A 21,374-nucleotide genomic window follows, 5' to 3' on the forward strand; every position below is an offset into this window, starting at 1 on the left:
TACAAGTGCTATCGCATTGATGACAGAGACACTTTATTCTTCAAGGACCGGACTGTGGTTCCCAAAGGTGATCTAAGGAAAGTCATTATGAACGAGGTGCACAATTCTCTTCTTTCCATTCATCCTGGAAGTACGAAGATGTACCATGACCTCAAGCAGTCATATTGGTGGACTCGAATGAAGCGAGAAATCGCCCAATTCGTGAATGAGTGTGATGTCTGTCGAAGGGTGAAAGCAGAACACCAACGACCAGCTGGTCTCCTCCAACCTCTTGCTATCCCAGAGTGGAAGTTTGATCATATCGAAATGGACTTCATGACTGGATTTCCAAAGTCCAAGCGCGGAAATGATGCTATCTGCGCTGTCATCGACAAGCTTTCTAAAGTGGCTCATTTCTTGCCAACCAAAGAATCTATCACATCAGCTCAGTTGGCAGAGCTATACACCTCCAGGATTGTCTCCTTGCACGGCATTCCACAATTGATTTCTTCAGATCGTGGAAGCATCTTCACTTCTAAGTTCCGGGACTCCTTCCAGAAGGCCATGGGCACTAACATTCGCTTCTGCACAGCTTTCCATCCTCAAACTAGTGGCCAAGTCGAGCGAGTCAATCAAATTCTTGAAGATATGCTCAGGGCTTGTGTCATTTCCTTTGGCATGAAATGGGAAGATTGTCTTCCATATGCCGAATTCTCCTACAACAACAGCTTCCAAGCAAGTTCGGGCAAGGCCCCATTCGAGATTCTCTATGGCAGAAAGTGTCGTACTCCTCTCAATTGGTCAGAGACTGGTGAACGCCAACTTCTTGGTAATGACTTAATCACAGAGGCTGAAGAAATGTGTAAAGTCATCCGTGAAAATCTCAAAGCCGCGCAATCGCGCCAGAAGAGTTACTATGATAGTAAGCACCGTGATGTGGCTTTCGAGATCGAAGACCATGTCTACCTCCGCGTTTCTCCAATGAAAGGCACTCGTCGCTTCGGTATCAAAGGGAAGCTTGCCCCTAGATACGTGGGTCCTTTCAAGATCATTGGCAAAAGAGGCGACCTCGCCTATCAACTTGAGCTTCCCTCCAACTTCGCGAACGTGCACGATGTGTTCCACGTGTCACAGCTTCGCAAGTGCTTCAAGACGCCTAAGCGCACCATCAACTTCGAAGAGATTGACCTTCAAGAAGATCTGTCTTATCATGAGCACCCCGTTGCTATTCTAGAAGAAACTGAGCGCAAGACTCGCAACATGTCAATCAAATTCCTGAAAGTGAAGTGGTCGCACCATTCCGACCGAGAAGCCACCTGGGAACGCGAGGACCATCTCCGTTCTGAATATCCGGAGTTCTTTCAGTCCTAGATCTCGGGACGAGTCCTCTCGTAGTGGTGGAGTGTTGTAACACCCCGGATGTAACTTCCCATATTTGTAACTCCAACTCTTGTCATTTCCGGCTATGAGTTATGATATTCCCTTCGTGGTCGGGTTTTGTTTTCCGTTTTGCATTTTGTTTCGTCATGCATCTCATATCATGTCATCATGTGCATTGTATTTGCATACGTGTTCGTCTCTTGCATCCGAGCATTTTCCCCGTTGTCCGTTTTGCAATCCGGCGCTCCCACCTCCTCCGGCGCACCCCTCTTGTTTCTTTTCGTGAGCGGGTGTTGAATGTTCTCAGAATGGACCGAGGCTTGTCAAGTGGCCTTGGTATACTACCGGTAGACTACCGGTCAAGTTTCGTTCCATTTGGAGGTCGTTTGGTACTCCAACGGTTAACCGGGTAACCGCAAAGTCCGTTTGTGTGTTGCAGCAAAACCCCTCTCTAAACAGCCCAAAACCCCTCTAAGTCAATTCCATACTCTAGGTCGTTCGATCATGATCGTGTGGGCGAAAACCGCACTCCATTTGGAGTCTCCTAGCTCCCTCTAGCTATATATATGTGACACCCCCCGAAATTTCCGGATCCCCGAAACCCTAGCCTCTCCCTCCGCGCGCCGGACGTGTCCGCCCGGCGCCGGACGAAACCCGCCGCCGTGCCCGACCAACCAGGACGCGCCACGTCACCACCGACGGCCGGCCTCTCTCTCCTCCACCGCGCGGCCCGCCGAAGCCCGTTCCCGGCCCCCGCGGCCCGGGACGCCGCCGCCTCCTCCCGCAGCTCGCCCGTCGTCGTCTCCGGCAGCTCCGGCCACCCGCGCCGCCGCCGCGCCGGGGAGCGCCGCCGCCGCCGCCCGCGGTCGCGGCCCCGCGAGCACCCGTTCCCCGTCGCCGCCTCGCATCTCCTCCGCCGCGCCTCCCCGCGCCCTTCCCCGAGCTACGGACGCCGGAGCCGCGCCGCGTCGTCCTTCCCCTCGCCGTCGTCTCCCTGCTCCGGCTAGCTCCATCGCCGGCGAGCTTCGGCCGATCCGATCTGAACAAAGCCTAGGGTTGACTTTCTCCTCTCTAAAATTTCCAAGTCCTAATATTTTTACAATATGTGCACCTGTTCATCGCAACATAACTCTCTGCATATAGCTCCGTTTCGTGCGTGTAATATATCGAAATGTTCGCCTCGAGATGCTCTTCATTTTGTTCCATTGCACTATGTTCATTCGAGTCCATCTTGATGCCCAAATCTCTGGTGCAAGAGTGCTAGTTGCTGTTATCTGCGGTTACTTATCAGAACATGAGGATTTGTTATTTTTGTTGCATTTAATATGTGCATCTTATGGGCATGAGCTCTACATGTGTTTTGTTGTATGCCATGCCATATTTATAGAGGTGTATGCCATGTATTCTTGTGATCTCTGTGGTGACTAGCACAAGCATGCAAACTAGGCTTCGTGATGTTTCTGATTTCAGGGACAGTAAATTTACCAAGTCTGTCTGCTGTTATTTTGTTTCTATGTATCCATGTGGCTACAGAGAGATCCATGCTCCTTTTGGAGATGTTCAGTAAGGATGTTTTGTATATATTGTTGTAGTTGATCCATTCATGTCCCTTTTTGCAATTATGGAGTGCCATAGCATGACTCAATCTTGTTCTATTTTTGCTATAAAATATTCCTGGCAGATTCTTAGCATGATATTCAATTTAGCCAAGCTTGTTGTAGTTGTTTCTTACATTCTATGTATTTTCCCTTGCCATGGATAGATTTATAAACATGCCATCTTGCTATAGGTATGCTTGTTTTGTCAGGCATTACTTTGTGGTGAGTGCATCAAGCTCACCAAGATGCCTTCATATTATTGTTTCTGCCATGCTCTGTTTTCTGCCAAGTCTGAAACCTGTTAACGAAACTTGCTATGTTTACATGGTTGCCATCATATCTTCTGATCCTTTTTGGCTTATGGTCAGTAAGAGACTTTTGTCATATGCATTTAGTAGAATACTGCTATGCCTTGTCTTGCCATTTTAAGTTCCTGTAGCATGTTGCTTTTGTGCTCTGAACATTGCTACCTGATGCTGTTTCAGGCATGTCCAGTAATTTCACCAAGTCTGTGAACCTGTTATCTTTTGCACTTTTGCCATGCTTGTTTGAGCCTTTTATGTTGTGAACTAGCCGTAGCTCAGTGTTCATCGTTTTTCAAGCCTCTCCTGTAGATTACCGCCATATGCTTTGTTGCTACGTTGGAGTGCTGTAGCATTGTTACTTGTTGCATTCTAAGTGCTATCATGCTGTTAATCGCAGATTCGTGTAATTCTTGTTTTGCTTGCCATTTGCAAACCGTGCATCTGTTTCCGGTGATCTTTATATCGATTTCAACCGAAATCATCTCATCTTTCCATTGGCATGCTTGATTTGCCAAGTTACTGCCTTGTTCATTATTTTTCGTCCGGAGCACGCATATGCATCGCATATCATATCTTGCATATCATTCATGTATTGCATCATGTTGCTTGTGCATTCCCCGTGATTGACTGTGGTTCCGTTGCTTGTGTTCTTGTTTTGGATAGAGCCGGGAGACGAGTTCGTGAACGAGGAACCTGTTGAGTACGCTTATGAGGATCAAGTTTTCGACAACTCTGAGAACCTTGCAGGCAAGATGACCATACCCTCGAAATCACTTCTATCTTTGCTTTGCTAGTTGTTCGTTCTATTGCCATGCTGCGCTACCTACCGCTTGCTATATCATGCCTCCCATATTACCATGTCAGCCTCTAACCATCCTTTCCTAGCAAACCGTTGTTTGGCTAAGTTACCGCTTTTGCTCAGCCCTTCTTATAGCGTTGCTAGTTGCAGGTGAAGTTGAAGTTTGTTCCATGTTGGAACATGGGTATGTTGGGGTATCACAATATCTCTTATTTAATTAATGCATCTATATATTGGGTAAAGGGTGGAAGGCTCGGCCTTATGCCTGGTGTTTTGTTCCACTCTTGCCGCCCTAGTTTCTGTCATACCGGTATTATGTTCCTTGAGTTTGCGTTCCTTACGCGGTTGGGTTATTTATGGGACACCCTTGACAGTTCGCCTTGAATAAAAGTCCTCCAGCAAGGCCCAACCTTGGTTTTACCATTTGCCACCTAAGCCTTTTTCCCCCGGGTTTTCGCGAGCCCGAGGGTCATCTTTATTTTAAACCCCCGGACCAGTGCTCCTTCGAGTGCTGGCCCAAACTGGGCGATGTCCGGCGCCCCCTGGGCAACCAGGGTCTATGCCAACCCGACGTCTTGCCCATCCGGTGTGCCCTGAGAACGAGTTATGTGCAGCTCCTATCGGGATTTGTCGGCACATTCGGGTGGCTTTGCTGGTCTTGTTTTACCATTGTCGAAATATCTTGTAAACCGGGATTCCGAGACTGATCGGGTCTTTCCGGGAGAAGGTTTATCCTTCGTTGACCGTGAGAGCTTATGATGGGCTAAGTTGGGACACCCCTGCAGGGTATTGTCTTTCGAAAGCCGTGCCCGCGGTTATGAGGCAGATGGGAATTTGTTAATGTCCGGTTGTAGAGAACTCGTCACTTGACTTAATTAAAATACATCAACCGCGTGTGTAGCCGTGATGGTCTCTTCTCGGCGGAGTCTGGGAAGTGAACACGGTTTGAGTTATGCATGACGTAAGTAAGAGTTCAGGATCACTTCTTGGTCATTACTAGTTGACGACCGTTCCGTTGCTTCTCTTCTCGCTCTCATTTGCGTATGTTAGCCACCATATATGTTTAGTGCCTGCTGCAGCTCCACCTCATTACACCATCCTTTCCTATAAGCTTAAATAGTCTTGATCTCGCGGGTGTGAGATTGCTGAGTCCACGTGACTCACAGATTCTACCAAAACAGTTGCAGGTGCCGACGATGCCAGTGAAGATGATGCAATCGACCTCAAGTGGGAGTTCGACGAGGAACGTGGTCGTTACTATGTTTCTTTTCCTGATGATCAGTAGTGGAGCCCAGTTGGGACGATCGGGGATCTAGCATTTGGGGTTATCTTATTTTCATTTGGATTTGACCGTAGTCGGTCTATGTGTGGATTTTGGATGGTGTATGAATTATATTTATGTATCGTGTGAAGTTGCGATTGTAAGCCAACTCTCGTTATCCCATTCTTGTTCATTACATGGGTTTGTGTGAAGATGACCCTTCTTGCGACAAAACCACAATGCGGTTATGCCTCTAAGTCGTGCCTCGACACGTGGGAGATATAGCCGCATCGTGGGCGTTACACAGCGCTAGTCCACACTGCCTCCGATGGCCTTTGTGTCGTGAAGATTCGGAGGACCCGGCCCCTCATCGACGGGAGGGACACCATCCTCGTTCGTGTTTGGTTCAACATCTTGGTTGGGGTGTGTGACGATGGCGATGTCACCTAGTAGGTATAATGTCTCTCACATCTGATCCCCCTACCGATGGTGCATCTAGCTTCGATATGGGCCTATGGCTATGTGTTTTCGTTCCATCTCGTTTGATTCGTTCGGTGCCGGTCTTTGGTGAATCTGTTTGGATCTAGTGTTCTTTCATCCTCGGTCGTGTGTATACAAGTTTGATTCTTCTGATCTACGCTTCTCTTCATTGGCGACGGCTGTTGTTCTGGTGTGTTGGTCTTGTGGTGCCTTAGCACGGCGATTTTTTGACTGTTTGCCTAACTCTGGAGAGGGAGGGGCGATGGCGGTTGTAGTCGTCGCTAGGTGATACACAAACCTAGTTGTAATTTTACAACTTTTGGTGTCCTCTATACCGCCATCACAGATGATGAATAGATTGGAAATTTCTCCCACAAAAAGAATAATGACAAAATTATAGTTCGGTTCCCTCGAATTGTCACATAGTTTACATTTGGAACCGGACACGGTAAGCCCATAACCAAATTTATCAAGGATCATAGGTGAGGTGGCATGTTTTTGACACAAAAATACATGGGTCGAACCTCCTCCTCATCATGTTCCTCTCTCATCTTTTCCTTCAACCCGGATCTCACAGGAGGCATTTCATAAAGCACATCATGTTATCTCTGTACGTCACCCATGCACCACCCTTCGCCAGCACCTTGATAGAGGCAAAGGTGTCCCGTCTTTCGATGATATGGTAGCTATCGTTTTGGTGGAAGTCGACTTTGACGATCCAACTAGGAACGTGTGAAAACATCATGGCTTAGCAATCGCTAAACCAACTTCGAGAGGTTATTGACCACGCCAGAGCACGACAACCTGACCACGAGGGTCTATTTCCTGCAGGCAAATGAAGAACAATCAAGAAACTGAGATAACAATCTGGATATTACAAAAATAAGAGGAAAGATTTATTAATCAAGTGGGGTGATACATTTCCAACGTATCTATGATTTATGAAGTATTCATGCCATGTTTATTATAGTTTCATATGATTTTGGTGCCCTTTTATATGACTTCCATGGACTGACATATTGACCTAGTGACCAGTGCGAGTTGCAGTTTTTCGCTTATTTTTGGTTTTCTAAAAAATCCATATCAAATGAAGTCAAAATGCAGCGAAACTTTTTGACAATTTTTTCTGGGAGCAAAGGGACCCAGGAAGCTTCCGGAGAGCACCAAAAGACCCACAGGGGTCCCACAAGCCACCAGGGCGTGCCCAGGGGAGTGGTCACGCCCTGGTGCCTCGTGGGCCCCCTATGGCACCTCTTTGCGTGATTCTAGTGAAGGAAATATGCCCTAGAGGCAATAATAAAGTTGTTATTTATATTTCCTTATATCATGATAAATGTTTATTATTCATGCTAGAATTGTATTAACCAGAAATTTAGTACATGTGTGAATAGATTGACAAACAGAGTGTCCCTAGTATGCCTCTACTTGACTAGCTCATTAATCAAAGATGGTTAAGTTTCCTAACCATAGGCATGTGTTGTCATTTGATGAACGGGATCACATTATTAGAGAATGATGTGATGGACAAGACCCATCCGTTAGCTTAGCATAATGATCGTTTAGTTTTATTGCTATTGCTTTCTTCATGACTTATACATATTCCTCTGAGTATGAGATTATGCAACTCCCGAATACCGGAGGAACACTTTGTGTGCTATCAAACATCACAACGTAACTGGGTGATTATAAAGATGCTCTACAGGTGTCTCCGATGGTGTTTGTTGAGTTGGCATAGATCGAGATTACGATTTGTCACTCCGAGTATCGGAGAGGTATCTCTGGGCCCTCTCGGTAATGCACATCACTATAAGCCTTGCAAGCAATTTGACTAATGAGTTAGTTACGGGATGATGCATTATGGAACGAGTAAAGAGACTTGCTGGTAACAATATTGAACTAGGTTTGGTGATACCGACGATCGAATCTCGGGCAAGTATCATACCGATGACAAAGTGAATTACGTATGTTGTTATACGGTTTGACCGATAAAGATCTTCGTAGAATATGTAGGAACCAATATGAGCATCCAGGTTCCGCTATTGTTTATTGACCGGAGATGTGTCTCGGTCATTTCTACATAGTTCTCGAACCAGTAGTGTCGCGGAATTGTCACGGCAGATGTCCTTGGGCTAGGACTTAGTCGTGGAGCCATCGCAACTAGGAAGCTTGAAGGGGTTATGCGGGACAAGGAACACGAGGGTTTATACTGGTTCGGCCCCTTACGGTGAAGGTAAAGCCTACGTCCAGTTCGAGGTGTTATTGATTAGGGTTACGATCGCCAGGGAGCTAAACACTTATCCCGGCTCTCGGAGAGATCGTTGTCGCCCCAAAACCGCTGCCGGGTCGTCCCTTTATATAGGGAGGCTGACGCCCAGCAGCCCTTAGAGTCCCGGCCGGCTCATAAGAGTGTCCGGCTCGGGCTCTAAAACAATACTTCCCTTACACTACAAGTCTACTATAACAATGATTGTAACTACGGGCTTTAAGCCATATCCGGGTCTCAGCCCATCTCTAGCCCATTATCCTGAAACTTAGCTCCGGGCTTCTGGTAATGATCCTTGGAGTAACCCGGCCCTCCTGGCGGGTGACCCCCAGGTCTATATCCTCAACATTAGGCCCCAGATTGACTTGAGCCGGCTCGTGTCAATCTTCAGCTCCGCAGTCAGAAAAAATCTCCGGCTTATCATTCATGTGAAGGTCATAACCCGGAGTGACGTCATCCTCTGGACTCCGGGTAATCCGCCGTGACGTCATCCTCCACTAAGTCCGTTTTTTACTCCGCCAGATCCGCAACGGATCTTTGCTTTTACTGACCTTCCGAGAATCGAGGCGTCGTGAGGGGGGAGATAACCACGCCGTGGCCTCCTTAAATCCCGCGCCCGCTTATGACTCGGCCTTATAAATAGGCCGGCCCGGCACTCTCTTCTTCACATTCTCCTTCTTCCTCGCACTGCCGTTCCTCTGCCCGAGCTTCTGCCGCCGCCGCCGTCGCACCCCTGGTCTTCCTCAACCCGGCCGCTGCATCAACCTGACTCGGACCAGATAACGTCGGCAACCTCCTCTCTTCCTCAACTCCGGTGAGTCTTCTCTGCCTTGCTAGAATAGATCTGCGGTAGGGTTTCTTCAGTTCTTCGTGTTCGTCACCATTGCCCACAAACTCGGTAGTTCTTGTTGCCACCGTAGTTGGTTGATCCTTAACCTCGCGTAGAACCACTGCGGTAGAGGTTTGAGACCCATTTCATCTGTAAGAAACCCTCTTTTTACTGCATAAGAACTGTGTTCAACCTCAAAAACTTCTCCTGCCTCTGTTTTTTAGGTCTAGAAAACTTTCTCTGCTCCGACTACTTTGATCCAAAAAAGTTACTGTAATATGTGAAATCTGTTTACCACACTTAGTAAAAACTGCAGTCCTTGAATTTTGGCAGCTTATATTTCCGACTTAGAGAAAACACGCGCCGTAGAACTTTCCGGTTTAAAGAGAATCATGCTCTGTAGTCTCTTCCGACTTAACCGCAGTAAGCTGTAGACGACCAACTTATCCTGAAAGCCCCGACGGCTTAGATAACCCACCGTATCAATACATACCATTAGTCCCCTTCATAAGCCGTCATTGTAACTTGAATGATAAACTCCGGCTTATAATTAACCCGGACACTTTTCTCTTCCTCGTAGACCACCCACCGTCACCATGCCTCCCAAGGCTCCCATCACTTGCAACTGGATGAAATCCAGCGTCACCGAAGAGACCCTGGCCAACTTCGTTAAGTCCGGATATCTGCCTAAGAAAGAAGTGATGTCCTACCGTTCCCCTGACCCGTCCGAAGAAAGGCCACAGCCGAGAGACGGGGAGGTAGTGATCTTTGCCGACCATATGAGCCGGGGCTTCGCACCGCCCGGCTCAAAATTCTTCCGGGACGTGCTCAACTCCTTTGATCTTCGGCCTCAGGATATAGGACCCAATTCCATATCCAACATCTGCAACTTCCAAGTTTTTTGTGAAGTATATCTTGGAGAAGAGCCGAGTCTGCTGCTCTTCAGAGAGCTGTTCTATTTGAACCGCCAAACCGAGTGCGCAAACGGTCCAAGTCTAGAGTTAGGCGGCATCTCCATCCAACGGCGCAGGGATTGTCTGTTCCCTTACGCAGAACCGCCAAGTCACCCCAAGGACTGGAACATGACTTGGTTCTACTGCCAAGACACGTCCCCGGCTGATGAGAGCCCGCTGCCCGGCTTTCGCCCAACACGCCTGGAGCCAACTCATCCATTATCCGACAAGCTGACTGCCGCAGAACGCCAGCCTCTGCTTCCAACGATCAACAAGATCAAAGCCCTGCTAGGCAATGGTCTGAACGGAATTGACCTGGTCCGGGTCTGGATCTCATGGCGGGTGATCCCATTGAGCCGCCGCCCCGGCTTAATGTGTGAGTACACCGGGCGAAAGGATGACCCGCAGAGGCACAGTCGCAATGATCTTCCAGAAGACGTTGCTGAAGAAGAGACCAAGGCTCTTTTAAACGAGAGCCTGGTAGACTGTGGAAGAACCGGGCTAGCCCCGTTCTGCAAGACCAATCCAGCCCCAGCGGTAAGCCGCTGACTTTAACCTTTCCATTTTGTTTTACCTGTCATCTTACTAAGAACTCATTACTGTATTTCTCAGGCTGATGATAAATTCTGGCGGGTCAAGTATGACCATGAGGCGGCCAAGAAGGCCAGGAAGGCAAAGAAAGCCGCCAAGAGAGCCGCCCCTCGCAAAAAGGGAAACAGACCCACTGCTTCGGAGCTGCTGCAATTAAGCGATAGCTCCGAGTCAGAGGTAACCCTTAAATCTTTTAAATTCTTGCAGTATATGTTGTCTGATGCTGTCCGCCTTATCAACACTTGCTTATTGACAGGATGACACCGGCGCCAGTAACCCGGCGGTCGAAGAGGTAACATCACTTTCCTCCGGCTCGGAGCCTTTACCACAGCTGAAAGTCCGAAGGGTAACCCGGAGAGTAAACTTTTCCCATCCATTAGCTCACCGAGACCCTCAATTTCTTTCGAAGCAGCAGGTTCACGAGAGCCGGCGTCACACCCGGGCCCGCAAGGACACCGACCTCTCCACTGGGTTACCCGACGCAACGAGAAAACGCCGCACTGAGGTTTTTTCTCACCTGTACCCTTTTCATCCGTTGGCGGGTGTCATCCGTCAGCCACTCAACTCTTCTGACTCCAATTACCAGGAGACCTCCCCCTCCTCGGGTGACTCCATGCAGTCAAGTCTGCCGGCCTTAGAGACTGCCCCCGGGTAACAACAATCTCCTTACATTATCTGTCTGTACTTACCCTTTGTATGCCTAACACTTCTGCCTTTTCAGTGCCCAGGCAAAGCTCACCAAAAGAGTAAAGAAGACCAGGTCAGCCGGAGTGCCCGACTTGCCTGAGCCGGAGACGACGGTTCAAGAGCCGCCAGTCGCCTCCGCCCCTGAAGCCACCATTCCCATGGATACGGCGCCTGAAGCCCCTGCCCCGACCACCAAGACAACGACCGAAACATTAGCTAACCCGGAGGCCTCCGGCTCAGCCCCACCAGCTAACGACCCGGACGTGGTAATTACCCGGACGGAGTTTGTTGAGCCGGGGAGGCCGACCGCGCTGGCCAAATGCTCCGCGAGGGGGGAGTTGCTACAACCCCACCGGGTGAATCTGGATCTCTCCAGCTACACCGACTTTAGTATTGGAGAACTCGTCTCAGGCTATATCAGCCAGGTTCACAAGAGCCGGGACGCCGAGATCGCCATGGTCAACCAGATCCAACAAAAATCTGAGGTAACCTTCTGCTGTTCTCTTACTTTCCGCATAGTGATCCTTGCCATTCTAGCCCCCAAGTCTAGGACTTATACTTGAATATGTTGTAAACTTTAGATTCCGGCTTACTGAACTGAGCCGGCCGTACATAGATAGATACGTTCAATATGCATTAGCCCCCAAGTGCTAAGTGTCTTTGCTTGGAAAGCGCTTGGGACTTTATAAAATGACTGTTAATAACCCGGAAATATATGCAGGCTGTTGGCAAGAAATTAGAGTCGGACCTGGCGGATCTCAAGAGCCGGCTGAAGGCACAAGAGATGGAGACCCGGAAGGCAAATGCCAAGTTTGTCTCCAGCATCGCCGCTCAGGAGAAATTGAAGACTGAATTCGACGCTGGGCGGAAGGCCTGGGCTGAGGAGAAAGCTGCACTGGTGACCCGGGCAGAACAGGCGGAGAAGGCCCTCACTGAGAAGACCGCTGAGCTCTTCGGTCTAAAGCGCCAAGTGTCCCAAATGGTAGCTGCCATCTTCGGTAAGTTGCCTCACCGGCTTTCATTCAAGTTGGAATGTTTACATCTCTTAACTCATCCTTATCACCGGGTCATCTGATGTTGTTAAACAGGTTCCAGAAGCGCCAACTTGAACCAGAGCGTGGTCACCAAGTTAAAGGCCGTGTACACCCTGGTGGAACAGCTCTACACCGGGTCACAGCGGGCTTTAGCTGTGGTGGCCCTGTCAAATGAAGTGCCGACTCATCTGGCCGAAGTCCTGCGCCGGCTCGCAGTTCTGCCGCAGCGGATCCAGGAGCTACGACGAGCATCCGCGAGATCCGGAGCAATCGCCGCACTGAGCCGGGCCAAAGCCTTCTTGCCGGAGCTAGACCCGGCAGATATCGCCCTGGGTTACCCTAGCCTGAAAGAAGACGGCTCAGCGTTCGACCAGAAGGACTTCGCGGCTTGCGTGAAGGCTGTGCGCCCGGTGGCCACCATCATCGGGAACGACACCGATTTAACCAAGTATCAGCCGGGATACAACGCGGAGAATCAGAGGATTCCAACCCCTCGCTATGAAGCTATCAATCTGATTCCCCCGGCTCGCCAGCACACCTTCGCCCCGGAGATTAACCCGGCCGGGTTAATTGACGAAGAAGCTCAGTTCGAAGCTCTCAGCGGCATCAACTGGAAGTCGTCGACCTTCGAAGCCTTGGGATCAGCCGAAGCAGAAGATGAGCCGGGGACTTCAACTCAGCAGGCGTCATAAACCGGCTAGCGGCTCACCAAACAACGCCCATCCTTGAAACTTTGAAAGATTTTTGTAATAGAGTAGGTGCAACAATTTATCTCTGCCGTGCCATCGTGCACGTAATGAATGCTGAAATCCTTTGAAGTCATTCTTTTGATGCTCCTCCGGGTCGGAATTATCCCTTTGTCCTTCTCAACCTTAAAAAGTGCCTTTAAATATCTGCATAGAAAGGCAAATTACAAGTCGCAAAGCGGCTTACCGCCCTGAGAATCAGGTGTTTGAGATGGATAACCCGGGATACGAACCAAAAAAGATCGGTCCTTAACTATGCTCGAACATAGCTGTGATGACACACTTAATAGCCTGTAAGCATACTTCCGGGTTAAATAACCCGGGTAGCACGGTTGGTACCTTAACTCAAATTTATTTGTCTTGATGACATCCATGATGCTCGACTAACAAGATGAACCAAAATTAAGCCGGCAAGTGAAACCCGGCAGTACATACTTTGACATGATCAAAGCAAGTTTGTGGTAAAATATAAAAACTTAAGGGCTTCCGGTTCGAATACGACCAGAAACTCGGTCCAAAGGGGTTAAGCTAAGATTCGGATACGATCATATAGCCCCCAGTGGGTTTGGCGATGCCAATCAAGAGGGTATCGACAGCTATGTTCTCTTTGGTTCGAATACGACCCATGTTTGAACAGGAAGCCCCCAAGTGATTCTGAAAATTTGTTTAACGACGCTGATTCGAATACGATCCACGTCGGTTCTCAGAGGGGTTACACTATGATTCAAATATGACCAGAGGCAACTTCCCAATGAGCTCGGCACTTTGCCAATCAAATGGGTATCGACAACTATGTTCTCTTTGGTTCGAATACGACCCATGTGTGAACAGGAAGCCCCCAAGCGACTTTACTGCTTACAGCTAGATTCGAAGATGATCATAAGCCGGATCTTCTGTAAGTCAGCATGTAACAACACACATTTTTGGAAGAGAGCAAAGGACAGAGGTCCTGCTTTATTGCTTTATCATAATATATACATGGCTGAGATAAATATGTACATCACAAGAGTCGGAAGCTCAAGTGTAGTAAGGCCGAAGCTGAGCTATGTTCCACGGCCGACGGGTCTCCTCCTCAGATTTACGTGAGTCCTTATGCTCCTGGATATCAATGAGGTAATATGACCCGTTGTGCAAGTTCTTACTGACCACAAAAGGCCCTTCCCAAGGTGGGGATAACTTGTGTGCATCTGTTTGATCCTGGATGAGCCGGAGCACCAGGTCGCCCTCCTGGAAGACCCGGGATTTGACCCGGCGGCTATGATAACGGCGCAGGTCTTGTTGGTAAATCGCTGAACGGGCGGCTGCCACATCACGCTGTTCATCCAGCAAGTCCAGAGCATCTTGGCGCGCCTGTTCATTATCCGTCTCAACATAAGCCGCCACACGAGGTGAATCATGACGGATGTCGCTGGGGAGAACTGCTTCTGCTCCATAAACCATGAAGAAAGGCGTGAAGCCTGTAGACCTGTTAGGAGTAGTGTTGATGCTCCATAAAACGGAGGGCAACTCCTCCACCCAACAACCTGGCGTCCGTTGCAAAGGGACCAAGAGCCGGGGTTTAATGCCCTTCAGAATCTCCTGGTCAGCTCTCTCAGCTTGACCATTGGATTGGGGGTGTGCCACTGAAGAGACATCAAGCCGGATATGCTCTCTTTGACAAAACTCCTCCATAGCGCCTTTGGACAGATTAGTGCCATTGTCTGTTATGATGCTGTGTGGAAAGCCGAAGCGGAAGATCACCTTTTTCATAAATTGAACCGCCGTGGCTGCATCACACTTGCTAACTGGCTCAGCTTCCACCCACTTCGTGAATTTGTCCACTGCCACCAAGAGGTGGGTCTTCTTATCCTTGGACCGTTTAAAAGGCCCGACCATATCAAGCCCCCAGACCGCAAAGGGCCAAGTGATCGGGATCATCCTCAATTCCTGAGCCGGCACATGAGCCCGTCGGGAGAACCTTTGGCAGCCATCACATTTACTGACCAAGTCCTCTGCATCAGCGTGAGCCGTCAGCCAATAAAAACCATAACGGAAAGCCTTGGCCACAAGAGATTTTGAACCGGCATGATGGCCACAATCCCCTTCATGGATCTCGCGCAAGATCTCTTGACCTTCCTCAGGGGAGATACAACGCTGGAATGCCCCTGAAACACTGCGATGATGCAACTCGCCATCGATAACAATCATTGACTTAGCCCGCCGGGTTATTTGCCTGGCCAGAATTTCATCCTCAGGCAACTCTCCCCGGGTTATATAAGCCAGATATGGCATTGTCCAGTCTGGTATGATATGAAGAGCCGCCACCAGTCGTGCCTCCGGGTCAGGGATAGCCAAGTCCTCCTCTGTAGGCAACTTAACCGAAGGGTTATATAGGACATCCAGGAAAGTGTTAGGCGGCACCGGCTTTCGCTGAGAGCCAAGCCGGCTTAAAGCATCAGCCGCCTCATTCTTCCTGCGGTCAATGTGCTCCACTTGATATCCCTGAAAGTGCCCGGCAAGGGCATCAACCTTGCGGCGATAAGCCGCCATTAGAGGATCCTTAGAATCCCAGGTGCCTGATACTTGTTGAGCCACCAAGTCTGAGTCACCAAAACACCTCAGCCGGCTTAAGCTCATCTCCTTAGCCACCCGAAGACCGTGGAGCAAAGCCTCGTACTCAGCCGCATTATTAGTGCAAGGAAACATCAACCGTAGCACATAATGGAACTTGTCACCTTTAGGGGAAGCCAAGACCACACCAGCCCCCGAGCCCTCCAGCTGCCTAGACCCATCAAAGTGAATAGTCCAATAAGTGTTATCCGGCTTTTGCTCGGGTACTTGTGACTCTGTCCAATCATTGATGAAATCTATCAAGGCCTGAGACTAAACAGCAGTGCGTGGCACATATTTGAGGTCATGAGGTCCAAGTTCTATAGCCCACTTAGCAATTCTCCCTGTAGCCTCTCTGTTCTAGATAATATCACCGAGAGGGGCGGAACTGACCACAGTGATGGGATGACCTTGAAAGTAATGCTTAAGCTTCTGGCTCGCCATAAATACCCCATATACGAGCTTCTGCCAATGCGGATACCGCTGCTTGGACTCAATGAGCACCTCACTGACATAATAAACCGGCCGCTGAACCGGATGCTCCTTACCTGCCTCCTTGCGCTCCACCACAATAGCCACGCTGACAGCTCGTGCGTTTGCCGCTACATACAGTAGCAAGGGCTCCTTATCAACCGGAGCAGCAAGGACGGGGGGCTCTGCCAGTTGCTTTTTCAAATCCTCGAAGGCGGTATTAGCTGCATCATTCCAGACAAAGTTATCAGTTTTCTTCATCAATTGATATAAGGGCATAGCCTTCTCACCCAAACGGCTTATAAACCGGCTTAACGCAGCGATGCGACCCGCCAAACGCTGAACGTCATTTATACATGCCGGCTTAGCTAGAGAAGTGATAGCTTTGATCTTCTCTGGGTTAGCCTCAATGCCCCTGTCAGAAACCAAGAAGCCCAATAGTTTGCTGCAGGAACACCAAAAACACATTTGGCCGGGTTAAGCATCATCTTATAGACCCGGAGATTGTCGAAGGTTTCCCTTAAGTCATCTATCAGGGTTTCCTCCTTGATGGATTTAACCACAATGTCGTCCACGTAAGCGTGAACATTGCGCCCGATCTGCTTATGAAGGCAATTCTGCACACAACGCTGGTAAGTCGCCTGTGCACACTTGAGTCCAAAGGGCATAGACACATAGCAGAAGGCTCCAAAGGGAGTGATGAACGCCGTCTTCTCCTGGTCCTTAACTGCCATCTTAATCTGATGATACCCGGAATAAGCATCCAAGAAACTTAAGCGTGCACAACCTGCCGTGGCGTCAATGATTTGATCAATACGGGGGAGAGCAAAAGGATCAGCCGGACACGCCTTGTTCAAGTCCGTGTAGTCCACACACATCCGCCAGGTGCCGTTCTTTTTAAGTACAAGCACCGGGTTAGCCAACCACTCTGGGTGAAAAACCTCAACAATGAACCCGGCCGCCAAAAGCCGGGCCACTTCTTCACCAATAGCCTTCCGCCTCTCTTAACGTTCGATGACGATTTGTATTGTGAGTTATGTGATTTGATGACCGAAGTTTGTTCGGAGTCCCGGATGAGATCACAGACATGATGAGGAGTCTCGAAATAGTCGAGAGGTAAAGATTGATATATTGGAAGGTTATATACGGACATCAGAATGGTTCCGATAAGGTTCGGGGATTTATCGGAGTACCGGGAGGCTATCGGAACCCCCCGTGAAAGTTATTTGGCCTAATGGGCCATAGTGGAAGAGAGGAGGCGGGCCACAGGAGGTGGGGCACGCCCCCCTTGCCCTAATCCGAATTGGACAAGTGGAGGGGGCACGGCGCCCCTCTTTCCTTCTCCCTCTCCCTCCTTTCCCCTTTTCCCCCTCTCTGTTGGAAGGAAAGGGGGACCGAATCCTACTAGGTTTGGAGTCCTAGTAGGACTCCCCCTTGGTGCGCCTCCCCCTTGGCCGGCCTCCTCCTCCCCCCTCCTTTATATACGTGGGCAGGGGGCACCCCAAAGCACAACAGACAATCTCTTAGCCGTGTGCGGTGCCCCACTCCATAGTTTAACACATCGGTCATATCGTCGTAGTGCTTAGGCAAAGCCCTGCGCTGGTAACTTCATCATCACCTTCGCCACGCTGTTGTGCTGACGGAACTCTCCCTCGTCCTCAACTGGATCAAGAGCTCGAGGGACGTCATCGTGCTGAACGTGTGCTGAACATGGAGGTGCCGTACGTTCGGTACTTGGATCGGTTGGATCGTGAAGACGTTCGACTACATCAACCGCGTTACTAAACGCTTCCGCTTCTGGTCTACGAGGGTATGTGGACACACTCTCCCGTCTCTTTGCTATGCTTCTCCTAGATAGATCTTGCCTGATCGTAGGATTTTTTTTCAATTACTACGTTCCCCAACATCCAGTTCCAAAAATTCATATAAATACAGAAACCCTCAGAAATAACCCTAGAACTTTGACTCCGCCGCCGTAGGCCTATGTACCGAAGAGATCCTATTTGGAGCCCTTTTCTGGCACCCTGCCGGAGGAGAAATCATCACCGGAGGCCATCTTCATCATCCCGACAGTCTCCATGACGAGGAGGGAGTAGTTCACCCTCGGGGCTGAGGGTATGTACCAATAGCTATGTGTTCTCTCTCTCTCTCTCATTCTTGATTTGGCACGATCGTGATGTACCCCAAGCTTTGTTAACATAGTTGGATCATATGGTGTTTTTCTCCCTCCCCATCTTGTTGTGATGAATTGAGTTTTTATCTTTGAGGTTTCACTATTATCGGATTGAATATTTTGAATTTGAGAACACTCGATGTATGTCTTGCATATGAATACCCGTGGTGACAGTGGGGTATTATATTGATTCACTTGATATATATTTTGGCACTCAAGTCGCGGATTCCCGAGGTGACATTGGAGTAATCTATGCATAGGGCTTGATGCATGTTTTCGTCCTACTTTCTTCGGTAGAAAATTTGGGGCACTCTTTGAAGTTCTTTGTGTTGGATTGAATATTATGAACCTGTGGTTGTTTGATGCATATCGAATAATAAACTCACGGATACTTGTGGTGACATTGGAGTATCTAGGTGATATTAGAGTTGGTTGATGCGTATCATATGGTGTTATTTTAGTATGAACTCTAGGGCTGTTTGTGACACTTATAGGGATGGATCAATAGATTGATCAGAAAAGATAACTTTGAGGTGGTTTCGTACCCGACAAACAATTCTGTCTTATGTTCTCCGCTAGATAAGGACTTTGGACTTATTCTTTGTCGCACGTTGAGGGATTGTTATATGGTTCAATTATGTTAGCACTGTTAAGATATTGCACAAGTGAAAGTATGAACCCTAGGCCTTGTTTCCAAGCATTGCAATACCGTTTGTGCTCCGTTTTATCACCTGCTACCTTGCTATTTTTATATTTTCAGATTACAAAAACCTATATCTACTATCCATACTACACTTGTATCACCATCTTTGTTGGGAAACATAGTAGAAAACAAAAAAATCCGCCCTACGATCACCTAGGAACAATATGAAGATGCATATATGATTTGGATCAATGATCGTTACCGACTCCGGGAGTGCAGCAAAAGTAGATGTGTCGGTGTAGATCATACTTGGAGTCCCTCGAATGTCGATGACGATCCCGCGAACCACCCTTGAACGATCCCTCGAACGGAAGACTGAAAGCACGGCCTCTCTACTTGCATGCAAAGCGTACGATCTTCACGATCCGGCAGCGCTTCACCGTCCAGAGCTAATTGTCGGCGGAGAATTAGAGGGGAGAGATTAGAACCACACGGGGATTCTAGTTATGAGGATTAGAGGTGGCTAGGGCTAGCTCTAATTAGTCAACTAGGACCAACAAAAACTAGAACTAGATCAACTAGAGGAGGCTCCAAAACGTGTGTGTATCAATTGGGCATTGTCGGTGTCAAAACCGGCCGATCTCGGGTATGGGGTCCCGAACTATGCGTCTGAGGATCAAAGGTAACAAGGGACAAGTGGGACACAATGCTTACCAGGTTCGGGCCCTCTTAATGGAGGTAAAACCCTATGTCCTTCTTGATTGTATTCGATGAGTATAGGGGTTACAAGAGTTGATCAACCTTGAGATCGTAATGGCTAAACCCTAGCTATCTAGCCTATGAGAATTCTGATAGTCTCTACGGACTAAACCCTCTGGTTTATATACACACCAGAGGGGCCTAGGGTTGTACAGAGTCGATTTGTAAGGGAAGGAAATAACATATCCGGACACCAAGCTTGCCTTCCACGCATATGGGAGTCCTACCCGGGCACGGGGGAAAAGTCCTTTGTTTTTATCTTCACGGCCCATTAATCCAGCCCATATCCAATAGTCCGGACATCTGAGGACCCCCTAATCCAGGACTCCGTCAGTAGCCCCTGAACCAGTCTTCGATGACGATGTGTTCGACACGCAGATTGTCTTCGGCGTTGCAAGGCGAGTTCCTTCTCTTGAGCATCTTAGAATAATTCTCTGCACGAAGGAACTGTATCCGGCTCTGTATTGTTAATACAACCCTTAGCCACGAAGGCAAGATATCAAATAAAACAGTGTCTTTCCACTGACAACTTTTTCAGCGAAATGTCACGTCTGGGCTCTTAACATTTCGAACTGTTTTCACACCTCCCGCTCCGCATTTCGAAGCACAGCCCCCATTGGCACGCCTTGTCAAAACAGAGATCGTGCCCACTCATTACGGGATCCTCATCAATATGGTTTTGGGTAATCCAACCATGCCATTCGCATGATCCCTTGGGAACAGGCGAGTTTTAAGGCTTGAGGGGGGCGTTTGGTATTCACCGCCTACATAAGAAGGTAGATATTCCTCTTTTTCCCCACGCCTTCCTCTCGCTCATGCCTTCCCATCTTCAAGCTCCAGCGCCCAAACTCCAATCTTTTCCATCGCCACCAGCCTCTCCAGTCATGTCTGGATCCAGATCTAAGGGCAAGTGGGAGGCCTCCTATGTCACGGAGAAGGACATTAAGGAGCTCCGAGGAGCAGGCTACCTGCCCGCGAATGTCGCGCACCGTCTTCCCAACAAGAACCAGATCATCCCCACTCTGGAGCCCGGTGAGAGGGTAGTATTCATCCCCCATTTTCTCCGAGGTCTAGGGTTTCCCCTTCACCCCTTTGTCTAGGGCCACATGTTCTACTACGGGCTAGATTTCCATGATCTAGACCCAAATTCCTTTCTTCACATCTCGGCGTTCATCGTCGTGTGTGAGGCTCTACTCCGCATCCCCCCACACTTCGGCATGTGGCTCAAAGTCTTCAACGTGAAGGCGAAGGTGGTCGATGGTGGCAGCACGCGGATTGCGGCGGAGCCATGGAGACAGTCAAGGTGTGGCAGCAGGAGTGGTTCTACATCACCGAACCCCGCGATGCCAACTGGGCAGTCGCACCCGATTTCAGATCTGGACCACCTACTAGGCTCACCTCCTGGACCACTAAGGGCCTCGACTGGGGGTCCATGGCGGATGTGCAGATGCTGCAAAAGTGCATCACCAACATGATTGGCAAAAACATCAGTCTCACAAACGTGATTCAGGTGATGCTCTTTCGCCGTACTCTCCCCTGCCAACTCCGGGCCTCTCACATGTGGGAGTTTAATCCGAAAGAGCCACGGACCTTAAAGCACTTCTTCGGCACGCCACACGAAGATATTTGGAAGTTGCTCTTCAAGGCCCAGAAAACGTGGCCAAAGAAGACTGAAGACATCGGTCTTGACAACGAGAATCCGGCCTCACCGGTAAGCATAACTTTCCCGAATACCTATCCGGCAAATAAGTTTAAGACATAATGTATTGCATGTCCTTCGTACATGGCTGGACGGCAAAGGCGGAGCAGATCAAGTGCCTGGATCTGCCGCCTG

This window comes from Aegilops tauschii, chromosome 6 (genome assembly GCF_002575655.3).
Source record: "Aegilops tauschii subsp. strangulata cultivar AL8/78 chromosome 6, Aet v6.0, whole genome shotgun sequence".
Taxonomy (NCBI): domain Eukaryota; kingdom Viridiplantae; phylum Streptophyta; class Magnoliopsida; order Poales; family Poaceae; genus Aegilops; species Aegilops tauschii.